This window comes from Mixophyes fleayi, chromosome 10, assembly GCF_038048845.1.
Source record: "Mixophyes fleayi isolate aMixFle1 chromosome 10, aMixFle1.hap1, whole genome shotgun sequence".
NCBI lineage: Eukaryota > Metazoa > Chordata > Amphibia > Anura > Limnodynastidae > Mixophyes > Mixophyes fleayi.
In genome coordinates this window covers 92,839,843-92,863,497 of record NC_134411.1, presented here as the reverse complement: position 1 = coordinate 92,863,497, position 23,655 = coordinate 92,839,843, and the positions used below count along the sequence as shown (strand labels likewise).

Sequence of the window (23,655 nt, the reverse complement as noted above, 5' to 3'; positions counted from 1 at the left end):
CAGGTTTCCTTAAAACTGTGTTTTTCTTGTTCTCTTCAATATAGATTTTAAATTGATATAAGCATAAAGTTATACATAATGTTTATGCAAATTCAGTCACTGGACTAAAATGTTGATTGTATATGAACGCATCTAAATAAATAATTGGTATTGTATACTTTGTGTTTGTTACTGTTATTGTCATTTTTTCTGACTTCTGAGTAAAACAAATAAAAAGATTTAAAAAAAAAAAAAAAAAAGTACTGTACCTCTTCTCACTAAAGTCTCTTCCTGTGTTTTTCTGCTACTGGAACCCAATATTTACAAACATAAATCCTAGAGACCTGACACCAGCCTCTTAAGTAGTTTGGAAGCAAAGGGGAGGAGAGTAAAAGAGCGATAGTTGGAGACACAGATAGGGTTGCGAGATAGTTTATTGAGGGTAGGTGTAACATTTTAGCTGGATATGTCACATAGGAGTTATATTCCTTCATGATAACTCAATGTTTTTAATCCACATTAAAAGCCAGGAAGAAGCCAGGTACTCATTTGGCTGTGATGGACTGGCTTGTTACTTGAATCCCTAGGTGTGTTCTTTCTTACTACCATGGATTCTGCACGAAGCTGATTTGTGACATTAAGAAAAATACAGGAGCTAGCCCAAAAAGCCACCACCAGGGATGATAGAGTCCCAGGTATGAATCTGCAGACAGTTATCATTTTAGTATTTAGGATATTGCACATGCTTGGTGACATTTAGAATAGTCTTACCTCCTAAAGATTCTGTGCTGGGTCACTGGACTAGTACCCATGTGCTCTACTAACAGAGATGTTGAAGTCCTGGTTTATGTTCCCTCAGACAGAATTCTGTTAGTAGCTTGGATGTTGCTCCAGGCTGGTTGATGACATTGAGCATAATCTCCCTTCATATTTAGCAAACAAGCTGGCTCTGTTGACTTGTGTCCAGGTTCTCTGTTTGCAGCTAATGGTGGTGTCTCAGGTTTGAACCCCAAGACAGTTTTCTTTCAGCTATCTTTTCTGATGCACCAGGATGAATTATGACACTGAGGAAACCTTGGCTCAGAGGACTAGTAACCAGCTTGTTTGCTGGTAGAGATGTTTGAGGTCTTAGTTCAACTCCACAAACAGCTGTAGCTTTTGTACCTTGGATTTTACAACTGACTTGTTGAAGACATTGAGATAAGTTTCTGTATTTTCTTACATCATATGTGGGCAGCATGGTGGCTAAGTGGTTAGCACATCTGTCCCACAGTGTTGGGGCCATGGGTTCAGTTCCTGAACAGGGCCTTATTGTGAGTGTGTTGTGCTGTGGTAATAGTGGTGCTTTATAAATGATGATGTTGGATTAGATGAGTAAGATCTAGGTGCTGTCAATATGTCACAATGATATGTATATATAAATGATGTGTATATATAAATGATGTGTATGTCAATGTAAATGTCAATGTGTATGTCTTTGTCTTTGCTGGGTGGACTTGTCTGACGCATGACATTTAGGAGTCTTTGTGAAAGATGGTCTTTAGACATATAAGTTAGTGGGCAAGTAGTAAAGTGCTCATTGGACAGGATAGTTCCCATCAATATTGAGAGTAGTGTAGTGAGAGAAGAGTAATAAGAGACAAGTTAATAATGTAAGAAAAGTGTAGTATTTTTATAATTTGGCTGTTAGTTTCTTTCAAAACCCCCACAGCCTTTTTTATTTAATAATGCTGGACACACAATTTAACCCATCACTTACAAGGAGAGACCCCACTGAGCAGGATGATGACAGAGAAACCATCAAGCCTGTCTGGGGATTCAAACCTTCAACATCACAGACAGCAATCTGGCTACTAGTCAACTGAGCCATCCAAGCCAGTATATGATGTAAGCAGCAGTGGGTCTTTTATCACAGTCATCAATGGGCCTGGAGCAAAATCAACAGAGCTGAAAATGTTACCTGTTCAGGGTTTCAAACCAGGAACTCCACCAGCACAATCAGAATCAGCACCCTGGCTATTAGTCAACTGAGCCATCCAAGCCAGTACATGATAAGGAGGAGCAGCAGTGAGACTATTATAAATGCTAACAAGGGGCCTGGATAAAATAAAAAAAGCTGTAAATGGTACCTGTCTGGGGTTTCAAACCAGGAACTTCACCAGCTCAATCAGCTCAATCATAATCAGCAACCTGGCTACTAGTCAACTGAGCTATCCAAGCCAGTACATGATAATGAGCAGCAGTGAGACCTTTATCAATGTCATCAAGGGGTCTGGAGCAAAATCAAAAGAGCTGAAAATGATACCAGGCTCAGGATTAGTACCTTGGATGTTGCTCCAGGCTGGTCTATGGCATTGAGCAAAAGCCTTTGGTATCTGATTATCTTACATTTCTAGATAGGTTCCTTTAGAGCTTTGAAACAATGATGTCAAATAATTCTGTTCTGTGGTGGGGTTTGAACATGTCAAGGACTATAGGAAGGGGAAGGTTACAAGTGGGGGTTGTACAGGACAAGGACTATAGGAAGGGGAAGGTGACAAGTGGGGTTGTACATGACAAGGACTATAGGAAGGTGAAGGTGACAAGTGGGGGTTGTACATGACAAGGACTATAGGAAGGGGAAGGTTACAAGTGGGGGTTGTACATGTCAAGGACTATAGGAAGGGGAAGGTGACAAGTGGGGGTTGTACATGACAAGGACTATAGGAAGGGGAAGGTGACAAGTGGGGGTTGTACATGACAAGGACTATAGGAAGGGGAAGGTGACAAGTGGGGGTTGTACATGACAAGGACTATAGGAAGCGAAAGGTGACAAGTGATATGTGGAGTGATGATGATGATTTTGGTGTGGTCACCTCTCCAACAGACAAATGGCAGCTGGGGGCAGTTTGTGGTAGTGGTTACCGAGAGACCTTTGGGGCCTCCTCACACTTGGGGCAGTTAGTGAGAGAGACAAATATTTAAGTTAGGTACAATAAAGTTATAACTAAGTTAGATACAAACCTGAAAATACCTTACCGTGTGATGAATTTCGGATATTACTTTATAAGATAGACACAAAGGGCCTGATTTATTAAGAAACGTAAATGCCAATATGTGTCGTATTTTGCATAAAATCGTTCTGCCCATGCCCAGAAACAAACCATATGCCGGACAGTGCAGCAACGTCCAATTCATCTTCGAGCGCAAAAGACCTTACTGCAGACTACGATTTCAGTGCCGGAACGAGGAGGGGACTAGGCGTATGCATGGAGTTAATGCCAAGCTTGAGCGCAATCAGCATCATCCAATTCAAGCTTTGGGGATCTCAAAGGTACATGATTTTCTTTTATATCACTTGCACCAACTGAGGTCTGGTGTAAGTGCCAATTACTAGTGATGAAGGTCATATATGTATGCTAGAACATGTGTTCCCAATCAGGAGCAACTGTAAAAATGCATTTTATGTACAACAGAGATCAATAACATCCTGATAAATGTATTTTATGGATAGAAAAAAATGTAATATCCTGCAGTGTATTGTATGTTAAAGCAGAGTGGACCTAGACTCATATTTATCAACAGAGGCAGGGCCAGATTAGGGACCACATGGGCCTGATAATTATAAAGGGCCTATTGTTAGAAGTGCTGTCCCACTGGAGGTGTGGTCATCTGTGTGTGGGTGTAGTCAGCTGTGTGTGGGCGTGGCCAGAACTATGGGGGGGGAGATAGCTTGCACTTCCCTCCAACCACCTACATCTCCCTACTATCCTTTCTTATACAAAGAGTGCACTACTAACTGGTTCACACAGCATGTATGTAAAGTGAAGAGTGGAAATAAATTGCAGCCAGGGCCAGACTGGCCATCTGCCACTTCTGGCATTTGCCAGAAGGACCGATGGCTTTGTGTGCCGGTCTGGCTCCCCGCTCTCCCGGGATCCAGCTGTTTAAGTTCGCGCGGCCGCGATGTTGTGACATCACAACATCAAGCACAGCCGCGTAGGAGCCTTCACAAAGCGCGGTTTAGCTGTGGAGGGAGCAGAGTGAATTCCAGGAGGCTGCTGAGGTAAGTTATGTATTTGTATACTTTTTATTTGCATTCCTTTTCGGGGATAAGGAAAATGGTGCGGGAGGGGCGCAGTGACAGTTACTGCAGGGGAGGGGGAGGAGATTAAGTAAAAACTGTCAGGATCTGCCTGCAAGCCCCTTGCAGTGCATACTGCTTTGCTTGGCAGCTCCTGCCTCCTGGACTATTTGACTTTATTAGTGTGTATGTGCAGCAGTACCTCTGATCACCAGAGGTGCTGCTATCATGCCTTTCATGGTTGCATTAGGGGTTAAACCGTTCTCCAATTATCTCATGCACCTGGGTGTGTTCTCATTTCCCTTCTATATATACCTGTCACTCCCAGCACACATTGCTGGTTATTGTTGTCATCCTGATGTTATACTCTGAGGTCACTTCCTCCTGTGGTGCTCCTGGATTTATGCTGGGTGAGATCTATTTCAAGATACATTCTGCTGACCTGTTTCATATGTGAACCTGGGACTTACCTGTGCATTTCCCTGTATATGCTGCCTGGAATCTTTCCTCACCTCCCATTTACCTGCAGCTGCTGAATATCTGGTATTTCTGCAAGCTTATGATTTCATCACCTGTTCATACTCTCCAGCAATAAACATTGTTTGTTTTTTCACCTTATCCATGCCTCCTTAGCTGTATTTCTACAGTGATCCGTGCCAAAAACGACCCCAGGGGGGGAGATTAAGTAAAAACGACCCTGGGGGGGGGAAAGGGATTATGTAAAAATGACTCCAGGGGGGTGAATTAAGTAAAAAAATGTCTGCAGGGGGGAAGAAAGTGAAAATGACTGTGTGGGGGACAGTATATGACTATAATGTGTGTGGGGGACAGTATATGACTATAATGTTCGACAGAAGAGGGGGGTTCTTAATATAACGTGCGAGGTAGGCTATTAATCTAATGGTGAAATTGCAGGTAGGGGCTAATTATTGGGTGCTATTTTATTTGTGGGCTGATGGTGGGGCAATTTAATTTAATAGTGGGGCCTATCAATTTAAGATGGGGTGTTTGGATCTTTAATTTAATGCTGCAGTGGTTTGGGAGCTGTTGATTGAAAGTGGGGCTGTTTGGGGAAAATAAGGTCCATTTATTAAATGTGATTATGAATTATTTAATGCCTGGGATGGTTGTGGGAAATAGTTATATTTAATAATCGTAAATGCTATTTAATTTCTTGCTGGGGTTGTTTGGAGGGAGGGAAATAGGTTTATTTATTAAACGGGAATACTATTAATTGGGCTAGTTGGAGGGAGATAGATGTATTTATCAAAGGTGCATACTATTATTTTAATAATGGGGTTGGAGTGAGGCCTAATTTTAAAACGTGGGTGCTATATTGATTTAACACCGATGCTGGTTGGAGTTTTCTAACTTTCATGTACCCATTTTTTTTTCCAAATGGGGCCCCCAAAATTCCAGGATCCAGACAAGCAGTAACTGATCTAAAGACACCAGCAGCCACAAGTGCTGACAATGGTGGGTGACTGTCCCGCTTAGTCAGCATTTGGTCTGACTGCAAGGACAGCTGGGAGGTATGTCCTGCTTCACACTGTACTGCTTGTGAAGGCAGAACTGCGTGCACCTAACAGTAGTGCTCACAGTATTGCTTTGTTGAAAATGTGTCTAATAACCATATTACATTATAGGAGCCCCCCGTCTTAAGTGCCGAGGGCCCCTCGAGCCTTTATCCAGCTCTCGTTATCAAGATGAATCTGATAGTTGCTCCCAGTCCCCAGACAGGACACAGCCTGCAGAGCAAGCCAAGGAGCTCTAAGTCTCATGAGATTTATTAATCCCGTGCGACTGACAGCTTCCCTGCTCACTCTACAGGAAGTTCCCACCCTGATGTGTGTCAGCAGCATCAGAATCATAGATGAATACAGTGGACTGGGGGTGTCATAATGTGTCTGGGGGGTGGTGTGATGGGGATGGGGGGGCGTGATAAATGTAACGCTTTATTATAATGTATGTATCAATGCCCCATGTTGACCACACCCCCAACATAGTGTGGTCACAGCCTTGGCGCCGCCGCCAAGGCTGTGCGGTGGCACACAGTTTTTTCTGCTTATCCACAGAGGTGGACCTGTATGCTTCAGATGCCAGGGCTGATTTTTAGTCCCAGTCTGTCCCTCATTCTGGGTCAAGTTCCTGGCTAATCTGGATAGTCCCCTAAAATCAGGATTATTCTGATGGAATCAGGACAGTTGAGAGGTAAATGTTCTTTTATTGACCTTTGAAAACAAAAATACAAACAATCGTTCATTCATTTTATTTATAAAGTGCGTTAACAGACACATACATGAAAAATGCTAATTTTCAGGTTTTTAAACTTGAACAAAGTATATGGTACTGAAAACTTAAGAAAAATGAATAAAACAATAAAACTTGAATCTATGTATAAATATATATAAATACACTGTCTATTTTATGTTTCTATATTGATCATAATATATAAACATTCACTATCCACTTTATTAGGTAGCCCTCCCCTGGCAGACATGTCAAAAATTACAATTGTAGTTCAGACCAAACACCAGAATGGAGAAGAAATGTGATATAAGTGACTTTTACTGTGGAATGATTGTTGGTGCCATACGGGTTGTTTAATGAGAGATGACAGAAGAGAATTGCCAGCCTGGTTCAAGCTGACAGGAAGGCGACAGTAACTCAGTTAACCATGGGTGGTGTGCAGAAGAGCATCTCTGAATGCACAGCACATCCAACCTTGAAGTGGATGTGCTACAGCAGCAGCAGAGACCACACAGTACCCTTGTGACCACCACACAATACATATCACCCTTGTGACCACCACACAATACATATCACCCTTGTGACTGCCACACAATACATGGCACGCTTGTCACTGCCACACAATGCAGAGGGCAACCTTGTGACCACCACACAAAACAGAGGGCAACCTTGTCACCGCCACACAATACAGAGAGCAGCTATGAGACCTCCATCCAATATAGAGAGCAAAATATGATTTTTATTGATGCAAACAAACTGTGCAGTTAATGTGTGAGAATGTGATTATCAGCTGTTGGCCATTTTCATACCTCCTAACAACTCAAACTATTCTTTCTTCAAGTGTTCATACAACTGAGCAGACTTCAAATTACAAATAGTCAAACACAGTCACTGTAAGTGGTACCAGGATATAATCTCCATTGAAAAAGTTGGTAAATTTTGTTGTAAGAATAAGAACGGATCCCTATGCTAATACACAAGGGCCAATCACACATGCATATTATATTTTCACATATCCCCTGTTGTCACATATTATCCCTGTTATCACATATCCCCTGTTGTCACATATTATCCCTGTTATCACATATCCCCTGTTATGAAAAATTGTTCCTTCCTAACCATTGTGTCGAGAACTGCTGACCTCCTTCTGGGACTGGGTGGAAGTTGAGTCGCACACAGCCTCAGCAACAGTCAGCCTTGCAATTGGCTGCCTGTTGCTCTCCACCGACGGGACTGTCCCCTGGCAACCAGGGAAGCCGCCAGTGGTCCACATCACCACCCTTCACCGCTCATCACCCTGAATCCCCCATGCCAGGTGCCCTGACCAAAAAACCCCAAAAAATTTTTTATTTCCTTCTGGCTGGACTGCACCTATATTTTTGGAGAGGCCTGGGGCTGCAGTCCCATCAGGCCCATTGTTAATCCGGCCCTGGGTTCAGTCTCCATGCAGTGTCAGCTCACAGTGTGAATGGGCTTCTGGGCTGACCTTAGATAAAGGGTAACAGGGGGAAAACGCAGGATTTCTAGAAGGTGGGGTTTACATATCTCCATACCTCCAAAGAAAACATTACATTTAACACACATACATGAAAAACAGATGCATGCAGCTTTTAATTTGTGGGGCGCTCAGTAAACTCCTCAGAATGGGAACAAAAATAAATAAATACAGGGAACAGCGCTCTCCGGGCCTTATTCATCGCGGCACATATCTGCCGATTTTGAGCGTATCGTACACAAAAATCACTCTGTGCATGCCGAGAACCTGGAGATACGTCCGTGAACGCAGCCTAAAATTTACAGGAGTGAAGGGAAATCCCAGCTACGTTGACCAGTCTCTTGTTGCTGTTTGATACCAGCTCATCACGCCTGGATGCAGTGCAGAGGGCCACAGCCTGTGTACCTACTAGCTGTGAAGCCTAAACCATCTTGCGGGGATCCCTGACAAAAACAAAGGGTTTGGTAGACTCTGCGCCTCTATTACTGCCAACGCTAATTCAGGTTTGCTAGAAATGTGACGCTGGCACTGGAGCCGTGCCAGAGTCTTCCTTATATAATGATGCTGATTGTAATTCCCGTAATCAGTCACGTCATGCCAACTGACCACCGGAAAAAGGACCGAAAGACATGTCCTGTTGCCTAGCTATGGGTGCGCATGCTAAGTGCAGCTGTAAGTTGCGTCCTGTTGCTCTGCCGCAGGAAGAAGGCTCCCGTCCCCGTGGCAGGAGAGCGATTGGGGACAGCGTCTGACACCAGCTCAGCTTAGCCCGTGGTTGGGTATATGCGGCTACTGCATGTGTCGCTTGCTTTTATGAATTGTTATCTATAAAACTTCAATTCCTCTGACTTGTTCAACCTAGTGCTATGACATACAAGTGTGTCCAGACAGTAATTGTTTTTCAAATACATGATTGCTTGTCTCGTTTACTTAATAGTCCTATTTTACAAGTCCTAATACACATTACATGTACCTTTTATATTTATATATATATATATATATATATATATTGGTCTCTGTTAGCATATTGGGTGTTTATGCAGCCAAGATACATATGCAGGAGTGCTACTCTACACACCACAGTAAACTTCTTCCCATGCATTGTGTAATTAACATAACTTAACGAGGCAATCCTTTATATGTAAAACATTTCTGTGTTAGAAGCAGACAGGCAGACAGCTATTATCTTGTATTTCAGCCTGTACAATCTGAACTCCCAATTTCTTTGCTGTTTGGCAAGGATTGTGAGGTTCACTAACAGACTTGTAATAGACCAGTGTCTTCTCTTGTTAATTTGCATTGCAAAACTAATTGATTTTGTTTTCCAAAAACGCCTTTGAATCTGATAAAGGCTGCTTTTGTTTGTTTTTTTCTCTCTTAGACCTATTGTTCACCTCGTTAGTGAAAGTTAATTATCCAGCATGTCAGCTATGGATATGGAAAGATACAAGATTAGAAAAGTTATGTTCCTGGGAAAGAAACAAGATTACTGTAAATGATAGGAAGATAACAGCAGTTTATTTAGAGTTTGTAAAAATGTTGTGAGCCTAAAAAAGACAATGCAAATGTTGCAATTATAGGTATTTGTGTGCATTAACTGAAAATAAAGAGCTTAAAAAAGTGGTACAAAAATATAGTTGGTTTTTGACAGAGACTTTTTTCTGGGAAATTTGCTACAGTTGCAAACCTGAAATTTAGGGGCTAAAACTATTTAGTTTGGTAAGCAGGACAATTAAAATACATAAATAACTCATAATTCCTAGCTGATCCTGCTACTGAGGCAAGACCAGCACAAAATATACTACGCCAAGCCAATGACTTGTTGCTCTTCCCAGCCCCACTCTCCTCCCTGAATGTTGTTGGGAGTTGATAATAATGAAAATAGACCTCAGTCTGTGGCTGGACAGTCTTGTAGTTGAGTTGTTTTGTTGTAGTTGATCCAATACAAACTAAGTTGCTGGGTGGAGGAAGAGTACCTAGATACTGGTGCCCTAGTTTTTCATTGGAGACTTCTTTAAAGAGATACATTACTGGAACTAAACCCGATATACCCCAGTCCCAGAGGAAACACATTTGAAAAAAATGCACGCAACTTGTATGTGATTGCAAAAGTTGCACCTTCACCTTAATTGTTTTATTTTGATCAATTGTTGAATTAATTTTTACGGGAACAATCTGAAGGACACAGTATAACATTGATGTTTTGTTAAACCTATGCTTCAATATGCATTATTATTGTTTTTATTATTAATTTTTATTTATAGGGCGCCACAAAGTATCCATAGCGCCGTACAAGGACAAACAATGGCACAGTACAAGGTGAAACAGCACAGTACAAGTAACAGTAAGCACTATAACTCTGGGGGCTCAGGCACAGCATGAAAGAGAGGGAGGGAGGGGAAAAGTGAGTATATGCATGATATCTTAATGTTAGCACTTAGATTGGGACCGGTTTTAAATTAATTATATTGGTTGGCGTCCTATGATATCTCTACTTTGGGGGCACCATCGAAAGATATAGGTATATATAGCTTTTCGCTGTAATGAGCTTCAATTCCTTTTTTACAGTTGTAGCTGGTATTATATTACAAATGCCAGTTTCTGCTAAACATTCCTTCCTGTACCCCAGCCGTGGCTGCAACTGTGTAGTAAAAGACTCCGTGGAACGCAATATTCAAATCTTCACAGACATTACCCTTTCTTATGAATCAAGAAAAACCCTTCAACTGTTTTTCTCCTCTTCCATTTCTGATGGATGCTAGTCATTTTGTTTTAACTATAAATAATAAACTCTCTTTTGGCGCAGGACAATTGTAGGATTTTATAGAGCCAATGCTGGGAATTGTAATGTAGAAATGGTATTTGTTTTAGCGTTCTTTCTCGGTTATCATGTAAATATATTCTCTAGGAAGCAGTCTGTGACAGCAACCTTAAGAATTATGAGTATAGAAATGGTAATACATTTAGCTTATAGTTCCAGTGCCTTAAGTGTCTGCAGAGCTGCATAAATATAATCTCGCATCTCTTCCCCGTTGTCTATACACCGTCGTCCCTTCCTGTGTGTACCAATTCCATTTTCATTTTTAAGGACGCGCAATAAATCTCAGCTAAATTGTCTCATCTTTGACGTGGAGTCTGAGAGACTGCCTGCAATTTTGCAATTTTCAGTCTCCGGCAAGTTTCTTTTACAGTGAAATCCATTATGGATAGGTGTTGGAGATGACTTTGAATTGTGGCAAAAGTTTAATCAGGAAGTGGCGTTTAAAGTTCTGCCATCTTTGAGAGACTAATCGCTTTTGTCTCTCCCAGATGTGACCATGGACATTAGCACTTGTTTCTGCCAAATGTATATAGCAGACACTGTTTGGTTTTGAAAGGACCAAAACTAATGCATTAAGTAACTAGCAATCAATGTCATTGTTTTTATGAAGTGGTGGAATAAAATCCTTTGTGGGGTGACAGTGAAGGTTGTGTTTATAGTATACAGAAAAGAGGAACAGGATTATTTTTGGTAATTGAATGTCTTGGGTCTAGAGTGTGTTTTTTGAGATACCACTTTTTTTTATATGATACTGTAGGTGTATGTGTGTACATAAGCACATTACCCCATGAGCCTAATGCACTTGTATTATTATTATTATCACCATTTATTTATATAGCGCCACTAATTCTGCAGCGCTGTACAGAGAACTCACTCACATCAGTCCCTGCCCCATTGGGGCTTACAGTCTAAATTCCCTAACATAGACACACACAGACAGACACACAGATGGACAGACACAGACAGACAGTATTCTGCTCAGTATCTACATTTATTAATGAAACCTGCATGCATTCTGGTAACTACGTGCATCGCACAAACAAATTCTGGAATATATATAACATACATAACATACATAATAACACGCACATTGTTGCCAGAACATTCTTTCATCTTATACACACATGCATTCTGGTGAATACGCACACAAACGCGCATACGGACAGACACATACATTTTCTGCCCACTGCATGCATTGGTGGTAGTCAGTTTCACGATACTGACTACCCCGACACAGAACAGAACGACATGAGGATTCCGAATGAAGACTACAGCGACCTGTGAAAAAACCTACTTACCTGAATGCAGAAGACTTCACAGCACGACTCCCTGTCTTGCCGGCTTCAGAAAATGACAACATCGGGAATCACGACTTCGCTTAAAGCGGCGATGGACGGACCAGCCTGTCATTTATGCAATGTAAGTACTATTTTAGGGGTTAGGGTTAGGATTAGGGTTAACCCTAACTCCTAACCCTAATATCCCTAACATCGCTAACCCCTAAAATAGTATTTACATTACATAAATGACAGGCGGGTCCGTCCATCGCCGCTTTAAGCGAAGTCACGTTTCCGAATGACGTCATTTTCTGAAGCCGGCAAGACAGGGAGTCGTGATATGAAGTCTTCTGCATTTTGGTAAGTAGGTTTTTGCACAGGTCGCTGTAGTCTTCATTCGGAATTCTCATGTCGTTCTGTTCTGTGTCGGTGTAGTCAGTACCGATAATAGGTACTACACCTGCATGCATAATAGACACATGATCAATGCATTCATATATAGATCTTACACACATACCCAATATATCTAGACATACTTACTGCATATTCAATTGCATTCAGCTCAATTCATTCATTTATGCATCACACACCATCCAAAATTCATCTTTTTTGTCCCCAGAACACCTCACAGGGACCAGTATGTGTAGTACATTTGCTAGTTCTCAGAGACGGTGGCTATAAGGCTGCAGGTTCAATGCATGCAGCTGGGGGGGGAAGGGGCATGTGAGCCAAGACCCAGGACATTAGTCAGAGGATCTTGGAAAGGTGGGTTTGGGCCTTGGCTCCACTGGTACTGTAAGGGGGTCTTTGTCAGCTGCTGGGGGAGGCTATTAAGCACAGAACGGACAGAACAGAGAGATGCTGGGACAAAGCAAGTGAGGATTTTTCAGGGGAAGTTTATGTCAATAACATTGCTTGTCTAAAGATGTACCACTTCCCTTTAGTATTATGACAGTAGCATTCATTAATATGCATTCATTTATATATTCCAAGTTCTAGGCTGGTCCAGTTTTCAAAGGATTTTTCCAGAGGATCCAGGGTGAAGTTTGGGTGGATCTTGGACATGGGCACAACAAATTGTAGGACTGGCCTCTACAAATGATGGATATTGGGGTTATCCAGGGATGTTTTCAAGCAAATCAGAGGGTGCAATCCATTGGTCCATTGATCTAACCCAATGGTCCCCAAACTGTGTGCCGCGGATCCCTGAGGTGCCGCAGCAATCTCATAGGGGTGCCACGGCAATGCCAGTGGTAAGTAAGACGGGGGACTGCTTGGCAATTGTTTTGGCTTAAGGGTGCCTCGAACTGAGAAAGTTTGGGATCCACTGGTCTAGCCTCATCATTTGGGAGGTAAGACTTGACCACTATACTGCAAAATTAAAATTTTCAGATATGAACCATGAAGGTAAATTATATTGTTGTGTTAACCTGAGATTTCACTGCAGGTCTGTTAAAAAGTAAAAAACCTGTTGTTTTTGTTTTGTTGATTATCTGATACTCTAAGTCAAGTACCAGGTATTGTAATCTAACAGGGGATGGATCCTTGCCTTTAAGTGCTGTACAGTATTCTGATACCATACATTTTCTTGTCTGAAAGACATGGCTCTCTTTGTAATTATCGACTAATACTCAATTAATAAGGTTATTTGGTTGAGCTCCTTCTGAATATCAATAGCAAAGGTCAGGATTAGTTAAGAGCTCATCTAAAAGAAATGAAGATTTAATTATGGTTTAGATTTCAGGATATAGGGCTTAGCGAAGTACAGTTCTGCCAGGAAAAGGGAATAGACGGATGAGATGTGGTCTCGATGTTTGTCATGATACCAAGATGCTTTTGATCTGCAGCTTGATAATTATCAATTGACTTAAACTGGTCAATTACAAAACTAAATTATAAACACTATTGATATAATGTGGCTTTCAAATTACAGATGATTACTTCTTCCATCCCACTTCTAACTGGCAATACACTTTTACGTTAAGGGCATAATTAACTACTTGCTGATCACCTTGGGTCATTGCTACATTATGACGCTTTTAGAACATGTTGCCAGTCATTGGTGAAAATATTGCCCGTGCAGGGAGTGCTGTCAGTATGGGGTCCAGAGGTCAGGGGTGCCTGTCAATGCTCGTCACCCACCCAAGACCTCAGCCCTGCTTTCAGAAGAGGAGAGGAGAAGAGTGGGGCCTGTTTCGTGTAGAGGTCGGACCCATATATGCTCAAAAGAGGCCAACACTCTGCTCTTCTGACTGGACCAGTTGGGGGACAGGAGGCCTGCTTATTAAATGTGGATGTTATTGATTTATTTCAGGACGATGGATCTGCAGTGCATGCCATGCTGCATTATGTATGTTTAACATGTAGCTGAGACTCACGTTTGGAATGCAGACCCATGTTGTATATACAGCTCAGGGCTCAGACCATCTTAATCCACCATCAAGAGGATCTAATAGAATTAGTTCTATCAGATCCAGGTTGCACCAAATCCTTTAGGGCTGACAAGAGGAGAAACTAATCAAACAAAGGGTCTTCCCAAATTAAAATAACAATATTGAGAAAATAAACATATGATTTAAACAAAAATGAAAAAGAAAGACAGGCTTGTGCTTACCACCTTATAAGATCTTCCAATTTAATAATAACAAAATGGGCAGCCCCAAATCTAAAAATTTGCTTGGCCATGAAGGGGGGCAAACCCCTGGTTATAAAGTATTTAATAGCTGATACGAAATAGGATCTCTTCTGTTTGTCTGATCTGTCATCTGCGCATTACTGCCGCAACCATGTGTAGGATCAATCCTGCAGTTTACTGATTCAGCTGGTTGCTAGGTAAATAGCAACAAGCTTCTCTTCAGCTCCCAGTTTGGCAGCATTATATGTGCTGTCAATTACCACCCATGCAGCTAATTATCCTGCAGTTTCTGATCGGTGCTGTTGCCTTTATAAACCTCTTCCTGGCAGCTGGTGATAGTTTCAGCATAACCTATTGTGCCTTGAATCCTGACCAGTTCTGTTATCAGTATTTGACCCGGATTGTTTAAAGTGTTCTGCTGTCTTCTCCAGTCCTGATCCTTGGCTTGTAAATCTGATAAGCATGCAGATCTCTACCTGCCCTGACCTCTGGGTTGCTGTCTGAACTGGCACTGATGAAGATGATAAGGAACACGTCAACTCTGAGCCTGAACCATAATCCAGAGTATAAACTCTGCAATATTTTATTTTGTAGGGGCCCACTACTGTGTTACTATTGTGACATTTACAAACTTGCGTACAAATGAGTTTACCATGCATAATCCTTTATTTTGTTCATGTGTGCAACTGAAAGCGACCGTGCAAACCATTAAGGCCTTCCCCCTCTTATTCATGGTTTCACTGACATAGGTGTGCAAATGGCTCGCCTTATGCTTAGTATATGGTTCTGAATACTTGTCTAGAACCTTTTCATTTTATTTTTTCGATATTTTTATCGTTATACTCAGTTAATGACTTTCTCAGTTCCCGCCAGACCTACGATATATTAATGCATAATCCGCTGCACAGATATTCTCTAAAGCTAAACACATACGGTAGCTTTTAATTAACACTTTTTCACTCTGAACGATGGGCTTGTTATGTACGAAGACCCATTAACAATGAATTTTACTTTTTAAGCTTTTTCATAAGTAAAGATCCGGAGGGCCTCTCATTTCATCAGGTTACAACATAAAGTAATTAGTTCCCAACTCCCTGACATATCTCTTTGCATCTATAAAGGAGGAAAAGGAAATTACAGAGTGACTGCCATATGGTGCTCTGAGCAAGGAGGAGACTCCCAGGTATGTTAAGCTCTGATGAAGACCAGGAGCTATTTAAAGTGGACCTGGTTCCAGCTCCTCCAGCGTTATAATTGTGCTTTACTACGTTAATGCCTTGTGCACTACCATATGGTGAAAGTTGTTCCTGGTTGAAGAGAGCACTCTATTCTGACCGTCTGACTCTACTTCCAAGTTGAACTATTATTCTCTTACTATGTATTACTGTCTTTCAGGGGACAGGTTCAGACCTCCTTCTTCCCTCTTCTAGTTTTCTAAGTGTTCTGGGATATTGCCCTCTGTGTTTGTTGATAGCAGTGTTGAGATTTTTAACTACAGAGTATTTACTGTATTGGCCTGTGATGCTGTGTTCTGTTTTGTTCTATGCTCTCTGTACAGTGCTGCTGACACTTTTCTGGCGCCCTATAAATAAGAAATAATAATAATAATACTGCACGAGGCACTATATAATAACGCAAGCAAATATCATATGACCCAATGGGCAAGGTGGTTGGCACAGTAGTTTGTGTGTTAGTATTATAGAATATAGATTGCATGCTCCAATGGGGCAGGGACTGATGTGAATGATCTCCCCGTACCACGTTACATAATATTGTAGCATTATGTGTGTGTGTGTGTGTATATATATATATATATATATATATATATATATATATATATATATATATATATATATATATATATATATATATATATATATATATGTGTGTGTGTGTATTGTGACAAAGGGAATGGTTTTCCACAAGCCTAATATAGGAATCAGCTAATCAGCATGCAGGTAATGGCTGCAGAGCAGGGTACACACAGGTATAGAAGTGCACCTAGGTTAAGGTATACAGGTGTGAGACATATGTGACAAAGTGAAAGAGTAAAATGTGATTTAACTTCCATGCTTTGAAAGTATCAGCCGGTTGTGTCTGCGTTGAAGAGTGGTTACAGAGCACCTGCAGGGAACTCTGTCGCCTGTCCATCAAGCTAAAGCTATGGGAGGAGCCTCAACTATATAAACCTGTATTGTGTGCTTATGGTTTGCGACCGACGCCAAACAGAGGCCGGTGTCTAGACAGGAGGATTATGGTCAGCCAGTGATAGTCTACCTGGTGTCATCCTGACGGAAATGTATGCTGTCTGATTGTGATGGAACAATAAAGGCACCGTTTTCAGCAAGAAACTGTTCATCATCAAAAGGGAGACCATGCTGAATATATATATATATATATATATATATATATATATATATATATATATATATATATATATATATATTTATATATGACAAAATAAAGCAAATAAATATCATAACGCCTGGTGACAGATCTATTTTAATCTCTCGTACCGGATGTTTGCGGCAGAACAGTAAGCCAGCTGCTGACAAAATTTTCTAGTACAGTAAATTAGGTGCTTGGATACAGTTATTAGGCTTATTAATAATCCTGATTTATTATGCTACACTTCCTGTTTTTCAATTATTCCCTTTGCCCATCATCATTTTGTCACTACCACTCTGGACACGTCTAACAGCCAAGACTCATATTTTATAACCACAAATTGAGCAGGACCTGTACTGTGATCTCTAAACGGCAGTCACTTCTCATTTGGTGGTGGCGGAGAGGCCACACGGATGGGTTTGTTCCTACAGAGTTAATTGATGCAGGACAGTTAACCCTGCGTATTTCGTCCCCTGCTCTCCGGTTGTCTAAATTAAAGCGTGTGGCTGTCGCATCACTAGAATTCATACATTTAAATACAGGGTCAATTTTAATTTTTATATTACATCACAAATTACTAAGGCACATAAGGCTTGTTTGTGTGAAATATGTGACAGGTTCAGCAATTCAGCCGTGTCTATTTTAATTAATCTGTTTCTCTTTTGGACTCTTTATATAGATTGCCATTGACATCTTTTTTTCATTTTTAAAAGAAATGTAATCTAAAATATGTATACACCATGCCGAAAAAAAAGTATTGGTTATTGGAACAGATAAAATTACAAAAATCAGGTGATATATAAAATATTTTAAATAACCACATTTTGCTAAAATGTTGTGCTCATAAAACTCAGCAGCTTTTTAATTTTCAAAGTGTTTTAGGGGACATTCTAAAGCAAACTTAATAAAGCAAAGTTGCATTTTTACCAAAACTACAACTGTTTCATGCAAAAAAATATATACACTTGGGAAACATGGTACGATGGAGAAATTAGATAAAATAATGATATTGATGTACTTTGTTGGCCTTAATGACCGTTGCTAATTGAGGAGACATGCTGCTTATCTCAGTGCCTACAGAAGGCATTTTGTCCCAGATTTCATGCAAAGCAGCTATAAGTTAAGTCACATTGGAAAATTGATCTTTTGCTAACTCTCTTTCCATCTCTTACGATGGGTACTCAATTTAGACCGCCAATTGTTGAAGGGGAGACAGTCTTCAAAACATTTATCCGCGTATCATGTACTTGTTATCATTGTCTTGCTGGATGGCAGCTTATGCATCAATAGCATCACATTTCTATCAGAATATCTTTGAAAACTTCCTTTGTCAGTACTCCCTTAATGCAGTCTAGGTTGCACTCTACATGTTACACAATTTACCTTCAGATCTGTGCTCTTCATCTGCTGAAAAGATCCTGACTCTGCACACTCCATAGAGATCTATGGACACTGCCGGTCCTGAATACGTACACACTGCAGGATTGGAACAACATCATATCGTCGGTGAACATGATTTGTTAGTCCATTTCTAAAATCAAATGAAATGATACAATGTGCTTTGGAACGATAATCATTGGAGTGTACACACTAATGTAATATCAGGCCAAAAGGTCATTTATTGTGTCATAGGCCCGATAATTGGCTGAAAAACCTGTAGTGTATACCCAGCCTTACTCCATCTGCTACCACGTAGCCCCAGACAATAGCAGAGCACCAAGTTTCACAGTTGTCCTGTTTCATTCTAGATTCAGAGACTCACACTTCCACACTTCACGTTGCCATCACACCTGAAGTTCCACTTGCTTTCATCATTGAAGAAAAATGAGGGGTAAATGTATCAAGCTGCGAGTTTCCGGCGGGTTTGAAAAGTAGAGATGTTGCCTATAGCAACCAGTCAGATTCAAGCATTTTGTAGAATGTACTAAATAAATGATAGCAAGAATCTGATTGGTTGCTATAGGCAACATCTCCCCTTTTGAAACCCGTTGGAAACTCGCAGCTTGATACATTTACCCCTGGATGTCAAAAGTCCACAGGTTTCAAAATATGGACCCTAGCAAATTCCCGACTTGCTTTATTTATTTTACGGTTAATTTGTTTTTTTATTTTTGGATTCATGCTTTAGTCGTACAATTTTTTAGCATTTACAGTTACTTGGACTACAACGTCGTCTTCTAATCCAGCAGCTTCATGCTGAGGAAAATGCTTTTTTCATCAGATCTCTAACTATATACCGCTGATTTCCCGCATAGACAGCATTCGCTTCGACCCCTTACTGGTTGATTTTGAAGTTGGCCGTTGACTTCAAAGTTTTTTTTATGGTATATGCAAAAAGTCAATTTAGGAGTTTTAATTAGTGTACTGTTATTATTGGCGTTATTGTTATTATAAGAGTGAGAGGCGACTGTTAATTAACCTTACCAAATGGCTTTCTTTGCTGTTGATGACAATCAATAGTACAGCGAAGGCTTTAATAGCTGGTGCAAATTAGTTATTCAGAATACTTCAGGTGATTGTACTCATATAGTTATGAAATAATTGCAGCTTGTCAATATTTAAGAACGCGTGTCTCAGTATACCACGTTTGATTTAGAATGTGGCAGATACTTGTTTAAATATCAAAAAGATTCTTTGCTTCATGTGCAGACAATCTGAACTTAATCTGTGGAGTAAAATATTATAAATAGCACCTAAATGCAACTGCAATTCTTTTTCACACAGTGCATATTTCCTTGTTTGCAAGAACAGGTCCGTTTACTCAGAGTAATTTATGATTCTTTCATAATTCTGCCATATTCTAGAATATACGTCCAACATCCCTAGTCACTGATATGGATAAATATACTCTGCCAGGAGCTACATATAGATTACAGACATGTTTGCCAGCAATTGCTCTCTGGTTTAAAGATAGATAGCAATTACTAGGAAAAACAAAGCAGAAAATTAATTATCTGGGCTCCTCTGTAACTTCAGTCCCTGCTGTCTATTCATAACACTTTCCCAACAGACTACTAGCACTGCCTGAATCTTGCAGAGAATCCTTCTAACAGCCTAACCTTAGACTGCTATTCTTTGACCAGACTTATTCATGTTATGATCTCCCTGCACACAGGAGTCATAGACCACAGAATACAATATTGTATAAGCAATTGGGTAAGTAACTGAGCTTACCGGGAAGCTCTTGGTCTTTTGCTGTTTCATAGTATTTCCCATGTATACTGTATTTACTTATATGGCTTTCCCACCTTCAAATGACTTTAATGCCTTGGTTTGTGCAAGCCCTCCTGCAACAGTGACCAAATACATTGCTTTATCTCTTCTGCTTCATGACGTTTCTATCAAAACCTCAATGTTATTTAAACATAGCTGTTTGCTTTTATTGCACTTACATAACATTATTATTTACATAACGTGGGTGCTAATGATTTATCGACGGGGCTGGTTGGAGTTTTCTAAATCTCATGTACCCATTTTATTTTCCAAATAGGGCCCCCAACATTCCAGGATCCAGACAAGCAGCAACTGAGCTATAGACACCAGCAGCTACAGGCAATGAAAGCGAAAAGAATAGATAGGAGAGCAGAACAGTCTGCCAACTGTCGTGGATCTGGTGGAGCAGTCCCGAATTTGGTGACTGTCTCTCTTAGTCAGCATTTGGTCCGACTGCAAGGACAGTTGAGAGGTATGTCCTGCTTCTCACCGTACTGCTCGTGAAGGCAGAGCTGCGTGCATCTAACAGTAGTGTACACTGTATGCCTAAAATTTGTCTAAAATGATAACCATGTTACATCATAGGGGCCCCTCAGAGTCTTAATCTAGCTCTGCTTATAACGACCCCTTTTACAGAGCACAAACTGTCATGTGTCCCGCCACACAACAAGAAATTTCCCTTAAAATGTATCCTCCCAATCTCTTTATCTTGTATCAGTAATTAAGCACAGAGAAAATTAAATCTTGTTTGAATGAAAACTTCTGCTTGAATCCTGTAATCTTGCGCCACAAACCCATGCGCTTTAGCAGAAATCTAGGTGCACTTGTGCAAACTGAGACAAGACCAAAGCGGATATTGCTCTGCTTTAATGTCCTCTATTGTATGGGGGCATGTACACACCAATACTTTGTAGGTATAATGTGAAGGTAAGACCAATTTCTTTCAAATGTGATTATATCATGTGCTAACATAATTGGTTATTTTACTGTACAGAAAGCATTGCACGTAATGTAACACACATCTATATTGTTCTTTCATTGCCTGTCCCACTATATGTTATGTTAATAATATTTCACACACTCGCTACATAATTTATCTTATTTTATCTTTAAATTCCAGCCATGTCATATGAATTCAGAAGTTGGATCAAGAGACACCAAGATCTCCAGTGTACCAGGTTCAGTCATTTAGTTGCGTTATTAAGATGTTTAAGAAGTGATGTTTTGAAGACCGATATGGGAATATTTTGAGAGCGAAAGAAAGGCAGAAACCAGGGTCAGTCGGCACATAGGTCCCACTAATGATTTTAGAGAGGTGGATTATCTTGTTCCAATATGAGGGAATATTGGAGCAAGCCTGCCATGTGTAGCTGGAAACCAACAGCGGAATTACATCTGTGACAGAGGGGGGGATACCTGTGGAGAAAACCTGGGGTAACTATCATAAATTTTAATTGTTCCAATAGGAATAGTGAAAAAAAGCAACTACCCTTTAAAACAATATACACGGTTCTCCAAAATATGGAACTACCCAAAAACCCTCACCAGAAAGCCCCAAATCCCAAGCACACTGGAAAATACAGGAGAAGTAAGGGACACTGCTAATTACCCAATAAACAAGTCTCTGCTGTAATATATTAGCAATAACAGCTCACATGTTGAAATTGATCATATATAAACATTTGCTAAAATACAGTCTCGTTGTACAAACCATAGTGTACCAACCAACCCTGATATTGCAAAAGTTTGTAAAACATTCTCACTCCATATATCTTGCTATAATATAGCATACAGCAAGATTTTGGCAGAGGAAGCACAAGTGGCTTCCAATTTGGAACAAACCCACAAGTAACAATACCATTGAGAGCTTTCATTAATGATTTTGCGTGTTTTTGAATGCCATACTACCAGCTGATTAATTGCTCTATGTATTGGTTAGCTAAGACGCATCAAAACTACAGCCAGCTATTTCTAAAGAGGAGTGTTAGATTAAACGACGGCTAAATATTACACTGAGAATACAGATACAGACTTGGAACTAACGCATTTTGTACTTGAAATGTTCTCTCTGGAAAGTTTGAACATAACTTTGCTGAAATTGTCTACTCATCTCTCCGACATAGTATATCCAGTGTTTGCTACAGATCGTAACTCTAGGTGTCACGTCTTCAGTATGGAAAAAAAAAAAATGAAAACTATAAGGATGCATTAAAATGTGCACAAGATATATGTAATTGTTTTCAAATGTAATGTTTTCAAAAGATAAATTCTACATTGGACAGGCTCTTTAAAAATCAATTTACGCTTGCTTCCTCTGTAAAGATTTATACTAGTGAAAAAATCCATTAGTATTAAAGTGCTTAAAAACTTGGCAGAGTATCTCTGAAGGCATCAGTTTCTAGGACTAATTACAACTAATTATTCACTCAGCGGTTGTGCGTTGTGCTCGGTCCCTCGGGGTGGAGAGGGTTGTCTGTATACTCAGAGTAGCAAGGATTATTTTGTGTATATTTGTTTCTAAGTTTTCATCTGCAAACATCAAGGCAGTAAACAGATTCGTTTAGCTGAATAAACATCTGGGTGACTGTTTAAAGTTGCTAACTGCAGCTGCAATATTTGCTGATAAAAAAAGTTATTTTTCTCTTTGTTACCGGGAAATAATGGGGGCATTGTTTAATATAGCGGTCTGTGAAATGAAAGAGTTAGTCAGTCAATTCACTTCTCTGCTCTTTTCTTGGAATTTTTTTCTCATGATTTCAAGTTTGGAGGAGCAGAGCAACCTAATTCTTTTGACAAAGCTCATTGGCGCTTTGTACCTGAAAGGGTAAATGCACCATAAATGGAAAATGAAGGTTTGAGTAGAACATCAAAGTGAAAACGGTCTCCAAAGGTTACTTACCTTGTGTTTGTCTTTTGCCTTCTCTGTTGTACTCTGATGTCCAGCGCACACCAGGCTGTGCTGCCCCGGGTCCTGCTTGCAGCGCCAGATTACCAGTTAGATGATGTAGGGGGACGCCTAGAGTTAATAAATAAAAAATTCCTTAGAGGTAAGCTGAAATCAAAAGTAATCTTTTGGGACCTGCTTTTAGTTAGGATATTTCACCAAAAACTAAATTTTTACGTTTTGGGTGGGATCATTCTTTAAAGAGCAAACAAAGCTACGATTTAATTAATAATAACAAGATTTGAAGCATTGATACTTGTTTCAGCATGCTGTCTATATCCCCTTGCTGAAATCAGACATATTTAAAAAGTTAGTTTAGAGGGTGGTGCTTCTCTATGGGACAACAGTCCTGATTTTCCCAGGATTGTCCTGAGTTTAGGCACCCTACAGAGGCTTGTCATTGCCCAAATTAGGCTCTGCTTTGGTGGATCTGAGGCATAGCCTAATATGACCCAGTTTTCTGAATCGTTACTGTTGGCAGGTACACAGTAGTGCATAAACCGGTGTATTGAGTGCTGGATTTGCAGGTTTATAGGTAACAGAAATACTGTGGGTTCACACACATAATAACAACCAATGATGTCACAGCA

The 23,655-nt window shown here is 40.3% G+C and overlaps 1 long non-coding RNA gene across 1 annotated transcript in view; it reads left to right on the top strand.

The window, feature by feature from the left end:
* LOC142103612 (uncharacterized) overlaps positions 1-21,537 on the top strand; it is a 103,557-nt gene extending 82,020 nt beyond the window's left edge. The window contains exon 4 of the long non-coding RNA XR_012679402.1: positions 21,242-21,537. This is a non-coding gene — a long non-coding RNA (uncharacterized LOC142103612). The remainder of the gene's footprint in view (positions 1-21,241) is intronic.
* Positions 21,538-23,655: the final 2,118 nt, after the last annotated feature.